This window comes from Chrysochloris asiatica, unplaced genomic scaffold (assembly GCF_000296735.1).
Source record: "Chrysochloris asiatica unplaced genomic scaffold, ChrAsi1.0 scaffold00004, whole genome shotgun sequence".
NCBI classification, from domain to species: Eukaryota; Metazoa; Chordata; class Mammalia; order Afrosoricida; family Chrysochloridae; genus Chrysochloris; species Chrysochloris asiatica.
In genome coordinates, this window is record NW_006408522.1 from 16,180,436 (window position 1) to 16,193,368 (window position 12,933).

At 40.6% G+C, this 12,933-nt stretch overlaps 1 protein-coding gene across 1 annotated transcript in view; it reads left to right on the forward strand.

The window, feature by feature from the left end:
* NEDD4 (neural precursor cell expressed, developmentally down-regulated 4, E3 ubiquitin protein ligase) overlaps positions 1-12,933 on the forward strand; it is a 148,170-nt gene that overhangs the window by 41,948 nt on the left and 93,289 nt on the right. The window lies entirely within an intron of this gene.

A 12,933-nucleotide genomic window follows, 5' to 3' on the forward strand; every position in this document is an offset into this window, starting at 1 on the left:
TGGTGTCACTGCTTCTCTGGATCAGGTTCCGCATTTTACTTGTGCTCTTCTCCCTTGATGGTCCTAGGGTCCTCTGTTTCTGGACTGTAAGATTAACTACTCCCCCGTTTTTGTTAACAAAACTTTTAACTTTACAATTGTGACAGTCGCAGTTAGTCATGATAACAGTTACTCACTATTGAATCATAAGAATCTTATCCCCATCTCTTTTTACCAGACTCATCTAGACAACATGAAAAGTATTCAGTGGGGACACTGTCTTCCCCACACACACTCTTAAACTAAACTTCCTCTTGAAGCCTTGTAAGCCACTGACTTTGTGTCTTTATCATCCCCTCATTTTAGGTAGCCAGTGTCTAGGTTGCCCATCCCTATCTACCATGTATACAGAGGAGATAGCATTGATACTTGATGTGAAGACTCCTTGCCTCTCTGTTGGTATTTTGAGCTATTACCTCCATGACTATAGGTCAAGTTCATCAAATTGTAACAATTTACCCTTGTTTCCGTTATCTAAAACTGTTTTCTTTTTTATCTTCCTCTAGTCGAGTTCTGATTATCAAGCCATCGAGGCTAGGTCAAATGGGTACTGTCTGAAAGTTTGGGTGTTCTTGTGCATCTCCCCTCACTTCATATCAGCTGGATGCATCACGCTCAGCGGTAGCCCTCTGTGGCTATATCCTTGTCCATGGGCTCAAGTGTCCCCAGGTCTCACCATACTACACAGCCCTTCCTCTTCTCTCTTTCATCTCTAGGTCAACGGGAATCTAGGGAATGTGGTTGAACTCTGCCCTAAAATGGCCCAAAATTTTAAAAGCAAAAATATACCTGTATGTTTATTACCAGCTGTTCTGCAGGAGAAAGATGAGGCGTTCTGCTCCCGTAAAGATTTACAGCCTTGGAAACCCTGTGCAGGGTCACTGTGAGTCAGAACCGACTCCATGGTACTTAACAACAACAACATGAGTATTTAAAAAACCAATATGATTAGAAATAGAAACTATAGGTACTTGATATAATAATTAAAATTGCAATTAAACATCTCTCAGGAAGAAACTTCTGATCAGATGGCTTCACTGGTCAACCTATCAAATGTTTACATAAAACCTATCATACACAAAGCCTTTCATTAAATAAAATGTTCCTGGTTTGTTTTATGAGGCTAACATAACCCTGATATCAAACCTGGACAAGGACATTACAAGAAAAAATTTTTTACAGATGAGTATCTCCTGTGAACTTAGAAACAAATATATTTTAATCATTAGTAAACTTAACCCACAGTGTATAAAAACAGTAATGCAGCATTATAAAGTAGGGTAAAACCCAGGAATACAAGGTAAGTTTTACGTTGATTAAATCCATCAGTGTAATTCACTACATTACAGAATAAAGGAAAACAAAATTATATGATCATTTACAGAAAAGACATTTTTAAAAAATTCAGCACATTTTGTGATAAGAGCTTGTAGCAAAGTAAGAAGCAAAGGAAATTTCTTAGCTGATAAATAGTGTCTGTGAAAAACCTAACACTAACATCATACTTAGTATGCATCAGGGTTGTATTCTTTCACCATACTTGTTCAATCTGCATGCTGAAAAAATAATCCAAGAAACTGGATTATGTGAAGAAGATTGTGGCATCAGGATTAGAGGAAATTCATTAACAACCTACGATATGTAGATGATACAACCTTGATTGCTGGATCAAAGAAGACTTAAAATACTTACTGATGAAGATCAAAGACCACAGTCTTTAGTATAGATTGTGTCTCAATGTAAAGAAAACAGAAATCCTCACCACTGGACCAAAAGATAACATCAGTATAAATGGAGAAAAGATTGAAGTTAGTTGTCAAAGACTTTGTTTTGCTTGGAGCCATAAGCAACACTCATGGGAGCAGCAGTCAAGAAATCAAATGATGTATTGCATTAGGCAAATCAGCTGCAAAAGACCTCTTTGGAGGGCTGAAGAGCAAAGATATCACCTGACCCAAACCGTGGTCGTTTCGATAATTTGAAATGCATGCCAAAGGTGCACGATGAATAAGGAATACTACAGAAAATTGATGCTTTGAGTTATGGTGCTGGAGAAAAATACTAGAAGAACCATGTACTGCCAGAAGAACAAACAAATCTGTGTTGGAGGAAGTGCAACCAGAATGCCTTCTAGACGACAGCATGGTGAGACTCCGTCTCTCATGCTTCGGACATGTTATCAGGAGGGCCCAGCCCTTGGAGAAGGATGTTTTGCTTGGTTAAGTGGAGGCTCAGTGAAAAAGAGGAAGACCCTCAAAGATACGGCTTAACACAGAGGCAGCAACAATGGGCTCAAATGTGACAATGATTGTGAGGATGACACAGGATGGGGCAGTGTTTTGTGTTGTTGTGCATAGGGTTGCTATGAGTCGATTAACCCCTAACAACAACATAGTTGCTTCTAAAATCAGGAGCAGGGCATGGATGTCCACTCTGACCAATTTTCTTTAGCAGTGGACTGGAAATCCTAGCTAGGTTTAAAAAAAAAAAAGCTAAAATGTCAGATTAGAAAGAAAGAAAACCACTCTTTAATCACATATGACACAATTGTGTGTATATGGAATCTTAAACAATTAATGAGAAAAACTAACTGAATTTAGCAAGGTCACAGGATGCAAAGTCATTATCTTAAAAAAAAAAATCAATTATATATCTATATACCATCAAGGATAACTAGATAAATTTATGTGGGTCAATGTTAATTCATTCCAGCAAGGCAAAGAACTGAAAACACATAGTGATTTAGTATCTTCTGTACAAAAGACTTTATTATGTATGGTCCACTATTTTCCTCTCTGTCATGTATATCAGCATTTATATATAACACTAAATGCTTTCAATAGAATGTATTCACCATAAAAGTGCCTGATGAAATAATATATTACAGTAATAACTTGGTTATTGGGCATTTAGCCAAGTGGAAGTTGTAGTTACAAGTTGAAGGGAGTCTTTATGTCTTTGAGAAAACATGAAGTTCAAAAGAAGTTTAAGTGGCACACTGTTATTGGTAGGTTAGCAAACTGAATTGCAGTTAGTAGGTTAGTTGGTAGGTTAACAAACTGAGTTGAAGTTAGTGTTTAAGGGCGAATTATAATAAAATTCATACTTACAGTTGCTCAGATAGCAAACTGCTGTTGCTGCTAAGTGCCATGGAGTCGGGTCAGACTCATAGCGACCCTGTACAGGGTTTCCGAGGCTGTAAATCTTTACAGGAGTAGAAAACATCATCTTTCTCCCATAGAACAGCTGGTAGTTTCGAACTGCTGACCTTGAGGTTAGCAGCCCAATTCGTAACCACTACGCTACCAGAGCTCCTTAGATAGCAAACTATGGGAGGTAAAAGAGTCCAACAGGTTATACACACGCATAATGGATCTGTATCTGTAAAAGACAGCACAACTCCATACCCTGTGTTCCCATGATGCTTATTTTAAGTCATGTGTTTATACTTACCATATTGGTGGTGGTGGTGATGGTGGTGGTGTGCCACCAGCTGTTCAAAACTACCACTCATCCCACAGGAGAAAGATGAGGTTTTCTCTGCTCCCATAAAGATTTACAACCTCAGAAACCGTATGAGGGTCCTTATGAGTCGGAACCGACTCGAAGGCACTTCTCATACACACATGCACGCTCTCTCACACACACCTTCCACCAGAAATTTTGGTGTGGTATATTTGGCCAGGAATCCTGGTGTGGCACTGTGAGCTGGACTGTAAAGTTGTTGGAACCATAAGGTCAGTGGTTCAAGCTCACCAGCCGCTCATTGGAAACCCTGTACAGGGTCACTGTGGGTCGAAATGACCCAAAAGTACTTAGCAACAACAACAACCAGCTACTTATTAATGAAATAGTCGGAGTCCCTGTGCTCTGTGGAGTCCTGGGATAAAGCATGGGACTGCAAGTTTAGTTTGAACCACAAGGTCAAACTCACTAGCCACTCCTTGGAAGCCCTATACAGGGTCGTTATGAATAGGAGCTGGCTTGACGGCACTTAACAACCACCACCACAACAACATATATCCTGTTTACAGCCTGGGTGGCAGAGTGGTTAAGTGTTTGGCTGCTAACTGAGAGGTCTGCAGTTCTAACTCACAAGCCCTCCACAGGAGAAAGATGTGGCAGTTTCCTTCTGTAGAAATCATAGCCTTGGAAACACACGGGGTAATTCTACTTTGTTCTATGGGTTCGCTGTGAGTAGAAATTGAGTCTAATGCCATCAGTGGGTTTTGATTTATTTGTTTGTTCTGTTTGGGTTTTCCCCCCATGACTATGTATCATGATTTAGTTTTCTGTTGTTTCATTGGAAATAACTACCTCCTTAGAGAAACCGAGGAACCCTGGTGGCACAGTGGGTTAACCGTTGGCCTGGTAACCAAAAAGTTGGTATTTCGACCCAACCAGTCGCTTAATGAGAGAAGGATGAGGCATTTTGCTTTGGTAAAGATTTATAGTCTAAAAAACCCTGGGGAACAAGTTCTACTATGTCCTGTAGGGTCGGAGTCAAGTCTAAGGCAGTGAGGTTTTTAAAATAGAAAAACAAAGTAGAAAAAACATAACACATGTAAAGCCAAATGCCAAGATACTTTCTATTTATATAATGCTTTAAACATGTAAAAACACTTTTTTGCCTAATTCTAACTTTTTGATGTATTTACAACATATGCACACATAAACACTTTTACACAAACCTTACTACCATTTTGCATCTCTCGATATTGCAAGCTGACTTCCATTTAAGCTGGATGAGTAAATAGATGTGGCGCTATAGGCTAAGCACTGGACTACTAACTACAAGGTGGCTGCTTCAAACCCACCAACTGTTCCTCGAAAACTATATACAGAGTCACCACTGGGAGTCAGGAGGAGTCCTGGGGTGAACTGCAAAGTTGGTTTGAACCACAGGTTGGTGGTTCAAACTCAATAGCCGCTCCTCGGAAACTCTATACAGGGCCGCAATGGGTTGGAACTTACAACAACAACAAATGAGTCAAAAGCAACTTGATAGCCCTTAACAACAACAACAACAACAATGTTTAACCTTTGCTTTGGCTCCACATAGAATTCTAGATTCCAAGTACACCCACTTCTCACTTAGTTGACATGATTAGGTTACAAAGACCAGCGCTATATAAAATCCAGTGAACAAAGGCTCTTCAGACTCCTGGGGTCATTTTGGAGGCACCCCATACTCCCCTGTAGCCTCTGTCTTGAGTCTGCAGGGCCGCAGCTCCCTAATCTTCTTACTGGGACTTCTGGAGTTCTGCAGGCAGGTCTGCTTGTGCCATTTCAGGCCATGGGCAAAGCTGATTGGGTCAGGATTTGCAGCCAGGCAGGGGGCCCACCCTACTCCAACCCAGGGGGAGTTCTTGCTCACCATGGAAATGCCTACCCACCTAGAGCCACCACCTGCTAACCTACACACCCCAAGCAAGCAAACAGGGGGTCTCTGGGGTCTATGGCAAAGTGACCACTGTATGTCCTGTATGTGTCTTTCTGCTGCTTTCTCGCAGAATGGTGGCTTGAAGCCATAGGTCTGCCATCAGTCTGAAGCCCAGATGGAATTTGGTGAGGCCTGGGAGCATGAGCAGATTAATGACTCAAGGTCCAGGCTCTGGCCTTTCCCCCTTTTCTTTGAATGTGTTCCTCATCAAAGACTGGGGAGAGGGGTCGGATGGGAGGGATCAAGGACTTGGGGCTCTGCAGGGAGGCACTCTCTCAGTCAAAACACATGGCTCCTTACCTGACCTTAAGATTATTTAAGTAGATAGTTTTACTATTGTCGTGAATGAGACATGTTGGTGTGGTTAGTGAATTATTTAATATCTCGTCTAACCATAGTCTTTGTAAACTCCCACTACATGAAGAGAAGGTTGGGGAAAATGCTGATGAATTATATGATATACCTGTGAGTAATTGTTAACAGGTTTGAGATTGTAAACACGTGGAAATCGAATGAGGGCATTGGTCAATGTTACCATTCTTCCAAGTTTAAAAGGAGCCATCTCACGAAGCAAGAAAGGGGGCACTCATTACCATCAGAGAAGAAAAACTGGGAGTGGAGTGTGTTCTTTGGACTCCGAGATCCCTGTGCATTGAATCTCCTCAACCCAGAGACAGAAGAGCTAGAACACTAGAGGAGCAACAACGGCAGAACCAAGAACTAGAGTACAAGATAAAGTGATACTCTTCCCAGCTCCCGGAGCAAGTAAAGCTGAGTGACTTTGGGCCGGAGGCTTACTTGCAGAGTGGGGTGCTTCCAGACATTTAATTGGGGTGGGGGAAACAGGTTTGCTGAACAAGTAACCTTGAAGCTAAGGCTTATGGTGGAGTGGTGTGTCCTGTGAGCATTTGGAACATTGGCCAGGCAGAGAGGCCTGCCCGTGGCCATGGCTGAGGAGAGGTTGTCCTGACTGGAATGACTGTGCCTTGAACATTTCTAACCCTGACTTGGTAACTTCCCTGGTAAGTCCCATAACTGTGAGTATGCTGTCTTGAGTTCTGTGTGACCATTGCAATGAATTATTGACCCCAGATGAGAAGAGAGTGCTGTGTGAAGGATGGGTTGGTGCCATTTTGTTGGGTCATAAGATAGTAAATGAGGCGAGTGTGTAATTTTTCCTCATTTAAAGACATCGTTTGATCATCTTTTAGCAATGTGCTGTTATGGGAAACTGATTCTTCCTCCTTCAGGAGTGATCCTTTTTTATGTCAGTCAGAAATTTGTTAATTCTCTTTATTTTAGTGTTTTTAAATTTCACAGTGATATGTCTTCTATGTAATATTTTTTTAATGTTGGGTCTTTGGGAAGCATTTTAGTTTAAAGACTCTGCCCCTTCAACTCTGGAAAAATTTTTGTCTGCATAATTTATGGATAACATTCCCTCTCTGTTTGCACTCGTCCAGGGTTTCCACTTAGTTGGATATAGAGTTGTTGAGAATGAGTCTCTTAGTCTTTGTCTACCAGAATTCATCATGTAAACAACAGACCGTACAATTATTTGAGTAACAATTCTCCTCACATCTCCTTAGGATGACTGCTGATCAATACCATTCTAGATGCATCTGAGAGATATTAATAGATAGCATACAGGTGATGCCTTAGGGCAAGGGACCGTATACTTTTTCTTAAAGAGTCAGATAATAATTATTTTAGGTGTTACAGACAAAGAGACAAAATCAAGACTATATGTAGGTAAATAGCATAGTGGTTAAGCACTTGCATGACCAAAAGGCCAATGGTTTGAACCCATCAGCTGCTTCACAGGAGAAATATATGGTGGTCAGCTTCCGTAAAGATTACAACCTTGGAAACCTGACACAGTTCTATTTTGTCTTGTAGATTCACTATGGATTAGTATGGACTCGAAGGCAATGGGTTATATAGATACTTGTTGTTGTGAGGTGCCATCGAGTCAGTTCTGACCCATAGCGACCCTGTATAGGGTTTCCGAGGAGCAGCTGGTGAGCTTGAACTGCTGACCTTGCGGTTCAAATGGCTTTGCAGTCTAGCGCATTAACCCACAGCGCCACACCAGGATACTTAGATAACCATTGAAAATGTAGCCATTTTAAGAAATGTGAAAAACATTCTTAATTCATGGGCCATCAAAACCAAAAACCAGGCTTCTGGCCGAGGTCTGTCTGCAGCTGGATTTGGCCTGTAAGCCGAAGTTTGCTCAGCCCCTGCTTTAAGGCACAGGTTATTTTCTCACTGACTCTGTTCAGAGAAATCTATTTCCCTTTAGCTTTTCTTTTTTGTTTTAAATTTTGGGAGATTTTTGCAAATACATCTTGAATTGCTTTTACTTGAATCTAACAGTTGTTTTTAGATTGAAGGCCCCTTCTTGACTCTGTAAAGATAAATAAATACTGGCCTGCGAACCGCAAGGCTGGTAATTCAGGACCACCAACCACAGAAAAAAGTTAAGACTTTCTATCCTGCAAAGATTTACAGCCCTAGCAACCCTATACAGCGTTGATATCAGTTGGAACCAACTCAACGACACTTAACAACAACAAAACAGTTTTATTTTGAGGTCCTGGATTGACGCTGTAGGGTAAGCGCTCAACTGCTCAAGGTCAGCGGTTCAAACCCACCAGGCGCTCCTTGGAAATCCTACACAAGGTTGCTGTGAGTTGGAACTGACTCAACAGCACTGAACAGTTTTGTTTCATAGATGTAACAGTTTGAAAATATTTCTAAAAATACTACTTCCGGTTTTAAAAAGTGCTGTTTCCCAAAATACCTTTTTCTTTGGGGAGAGTTTTTCTGTTTGTATGTCTAATTTCTGGTTGCCTAACAATGACACAGGAGTCCTGGTGTGGCATTGCAGGATAATGCACTGAACTGCAAGGTCAGTTTGAACCACAAGGTCAGTAGTTCAAATCCACCAGCAATTCCTCAGAAACCCTATACAGGGTTGCTATAAATCGGAACTGACTTGAAGGCACTTAAAAACAATAACAGTGATACAATAGGAAAAGCATCTCTTGCTTCTATGCATAGAATGCCCAAACATACAAAAAATTCCATGTTGCATTTTTTAGTTACCATTTATAGTTCATAAAAACTGATGCATGCTTTTATTAAATCTTTATCTGAAATCAGACACTATGAGAAAATTTGTGTGTGTGTGTGTATACACACTATCCTGATGTTGAGATGGTTAATGTGAAGTGTTCTCTGTTTAGGACTGGTTACCTCCTTTGGTTCATCGCTGTGTGTGTGGGGGGGGGGCGTGAGGAGGGGCTTTTAATTGTTTTCACCTTCCTTCACTTGCTTCATCACGTCTATCTTTGCTTCATCATCTGCTTACTAGAGAGTTGGTGAAATGATTCACCTGTGGATGACCCTCATAATACTTTTGCAGTGATGGTTTTATAAATTTTTGCAACTCTTGTTCTATCATTTATTATGATCTGAGGAGTAAGGATAAATGTTTGCATTCAGGCTGCCTTTTTAAACTAGAATTACCACTGCACATTTTAATTTATATTTTTGTGCATGTGTGCCTCTGATGTGCCAAATAATAAAATAAAAATTCTAGAAATAAGTATTTTATTTATAATTAAGAAGGGGGTTATCACATGTATTCAGTTAACTTTAATAAAAGGCAGAATGTAGTAAGTATGTAGTAAATAGTTTGAGAACAGAGGGATAGGAATAATCTGGAAAATAAGATTTTCAGAAGGAGTTGCCGTTGGAGCTGAGCCTGAGCAGTGGGTAAGAATTAGGAGCTGGAGATACCGAGCTCGGGAAGGTGTTGTAAGCAGAGAGACCAGAGCCTGTAGTGAAGTACAGATCAGAAAATGCAGGAAGCAGTGAGTAGCCAGTTTCTGGTGTGATTGTTGTTGTTAAGTACCGTGGAGTCGGTTCCGACTCATAGCGACCCTGCACAGGGTTTCCAAGGCTGTAAATCTTTACGGGAGCAGAACACCTCATCTTTCTCCCGCGGAACCGCTGGTAGTTTTGAACTGCCGACCTTGAGATTAGCAACCCAATTCGTAACCACTACGCTACCAGAGCTATTGTTTTTGTTCAGTGTTGTCAAGTCGATTCTGACTCACAATGACCCTGCATAGGGTTTTCAAGGAGTGGCTGGTGAACCACCAACCTTGTGATTGAAACCAACCTTAATGTCCGGTGATTACTATATGAATCTTTGTGTGGACAGGGTGACATTTGTAGGTGATGAAGCTAGAAGAGCAAATTGGACATGAAGAATCATGCCATATATGAGCTTTGTTCTTAGGCCATTGGGAATAACTTTGAAGAATAGTTGAGGTACAGAGAACCTTGTACATTTCTGTCGAGTCGGTTCCCAAGGAGCTACTGGTGAGTTTGGATTCTGACCATGTTCAAACTAACCTTGAAATCCAGTGCTTATCCTACAATGCCACACCAGGACTCCAAAGAACCCTTGGTGTGCTGTGGAGTCTGTTCCTATGCATAGTGACACCCTGCATAGAGTTTCTGAGGCTTTAAACCTTTATGGGAGCAGAGAGCCTCATCTCTCTCCTGTGGAATGGGTGGAAGGTTTGAATTGCTGACCTTGAGGTTAGCAGCCCGACTCGTAACCACTACACTACCAGAGGTCCATAGAGAACCTTGTTGTTGTTGTTGTGAAGTGCAGTCGAGAGAACTCCATTAGTGGCCTATTAATTATAGCCCAAAACAGGACAGCCTGATTAGATCAAACACTATAGTTTTGGGGTTTTTTTTTTTTTTTTTTAAAGCAATACAGATTGAACATCTGCATTATTTTCTAGGTACTTTGATAGACACATTTTTCATTTATTCTCACAATTTTTTTGTGTGTGTGTGTGTGACCATGTCTCCTTCCCTATTTTCTGGGTGTGCATCATTGTTGTATCTTCCACCATATTTATTCAATCTGTATGCTGAGCAAGTGATCTGAAAATCTGGATTATATGAAGAACATGGCATCAAGATTGGATGAAGTCTCATTAACAGTCTGTGATAACAGATTACACAACCTTGCTTGCTGGAAGCAAAGAGGACTTGAAGCATTTACTGATGAAGAACAAACAATATAAATATAGCCTTTAGTGTGGACCACACCTCAGCATGAAAACAAAAATCCTCGTAATTGGATCAGTAAAAAAAAACACACACACATCATGATAGATGGAGAAGAGTGAAGTTATTGAGGAGTTCATTTTACTTGGATCCACAATCAACACTCATGGAAACAGCAGTCAAGAAATCAAAAGATGTATTGCATTGGGTAAATCTGTTGTTAAAAGACCTCCTAAAAGTGTTAAACTAAGTTGTCATTTTGAGAACTAAGGTGTCCCTGACCCAAGCCATGGCATTTTCCAACCATTCTGTATGCATGTGATGAAAGCTGCCCTGTGAAGAAGGAAGACCAAAGAAGAATTGATGCATTTGAATTACGGTGTTTTTAAAGACTATTGAATATACCATAGAATGAGCAAATCTGTCTTAGAAGAGTAGCCAGACTGCTCTTTAGAAGCAAGGATGTTGAGACTGTCTTGTGTTATTTGGAAACGTTCTCAGGGGGAACCGATACCTGGAGAAGGATGGTATGCTTGGTCGAGAGCAAGAAAGTAGAAGACCCCAATGAGAGGAATTGACATGGATTGCAACGGTGGGCTCAAACGTAGCGATGATTATGAGGCGTGGCAGAGTGGGCACTGATTGATTCTGTTGTACACAGGGTCACTCTGAGTTGGAACCGACTCAAAAGCACCTCTCAAGAAAAACAGCATGTTGGGTAATTGTGGTTATAAATTAGGCTGTGAACTGCAAGGTCAGCAGTTCGAAACTACCAGCTGCTCCGCGGGAGACAGATGAGGCTTTCTGCTCCCATAAAGATTTACAACCTCGGAAACCTGTTCAGGGTCACTATGGGTCGGAACCGACTCGACGGCACTTAACAACAACAACAACATTCACATAGAAAACAATGTATATAATAGATGTGACTGTTCAATATCTTGATCTAGGTAATATAAGCATTTAAAAAGAGATCATACTGTATATTTAAGGTTTTTGTTGTTAAGTGGTTTTTGTTGTTAAGTGTCTTTAAGTTCCAACTCAGTGACCCTGCATAGGATTTCAGAGGAGGGACTGTGGTGAGTTTGAATTGGCTACCTTGCAGTTCAAACCGACCTTGACTCTGTTTTTAAGATTGGTGCACTTTATAAGTATAAAGTGCACCAATCTTAAAAGTTGAATATATACTATGCCTCAAGTGGGTTTCTCTAGAGTGTTCAGTATAGTTTCCCTGGGCACATGCTGCAAGTAAAATTAGAATTACGTTCTCATAGGGAAGGGAAAGAGGCTATTGGGTTAGGTAACTAGAGAACGTTGTCACTCTTTTTAGGGCTTTTCTCTGAAGGCTATGGGTACTTTTTTTTAACATATAGACCAAAGTTTTCAAACATTGAATTGTTCTATGGACTGTATGTATCTTAGAAAAAATTGCCAACCTTAATGTGAGAATTTTTTGTATATTGTAGTAAGTATGGTATAAAAAATTTACTCATACTTGCTTTGTGTTTGATACTAAGTAGAGTTTTCAGTTGACTGGTAACATTTTTAGCAAGAATGGAAGCTTCAGCTTTGAAAATTAAATACAACATGGTAACTTGTACTTATTCATGTACCGTAATATATAAATAATTAATGAAGATTCTGTGTATACGTCTTGACTATTTATATGCTCTTATCATAGAAGCAAAAGGAGCTCTGGTAGCGTAGTGGTTACGAATCGGGCTGCGAACCTTAAGGTCAGCGGTTTGAAACTACCAGTCGCTCCGCGGGAGAAAGATGAGGCTTTCTACTCCAGTAAAGATTTACACCCTCGGAAACCCTGTACAGGGTCGCTATGGGTCGGACCCGACTCAACGGCACTTAACAACAACAACAACAACATCATAGAAGCAAAAATGGTTTTATCAAATCAGAGCATACTACAATGATTCAGAGCAGTGGTTTCCTTGAATTCTGCATCCATTTGGGAAAGTTTTCACTTGATGAGTGAAACGTGATTAAATCAAATTGATTATAAGATGTTAATCTCTAGGTTCTGTAGTCTCTGGGTAACTCAATCAATTAAGCACTTGGCTAATGGTTGATAGGTTGGTTTGAACCCACCCCATAGGCACCTTGGAAGAATGCCTTTTACTCTGAATTTGTAGGATTGTCATGAGTCACAGGCGACTTTACATCAACTAACAACAACCATCTTTATATTTTACAGCCTTTTATATTATCAACACCTAACTCAGTCTAATTTGTTGTCATGGCTGGCTGGTGGCTGTGTGCCGTGGAGTCGGTTCCCACTCATAGCGACCCTGTCCAGGGTTTCTGAGACTGTAAATCTTCACGGGAGCAGAAAACCT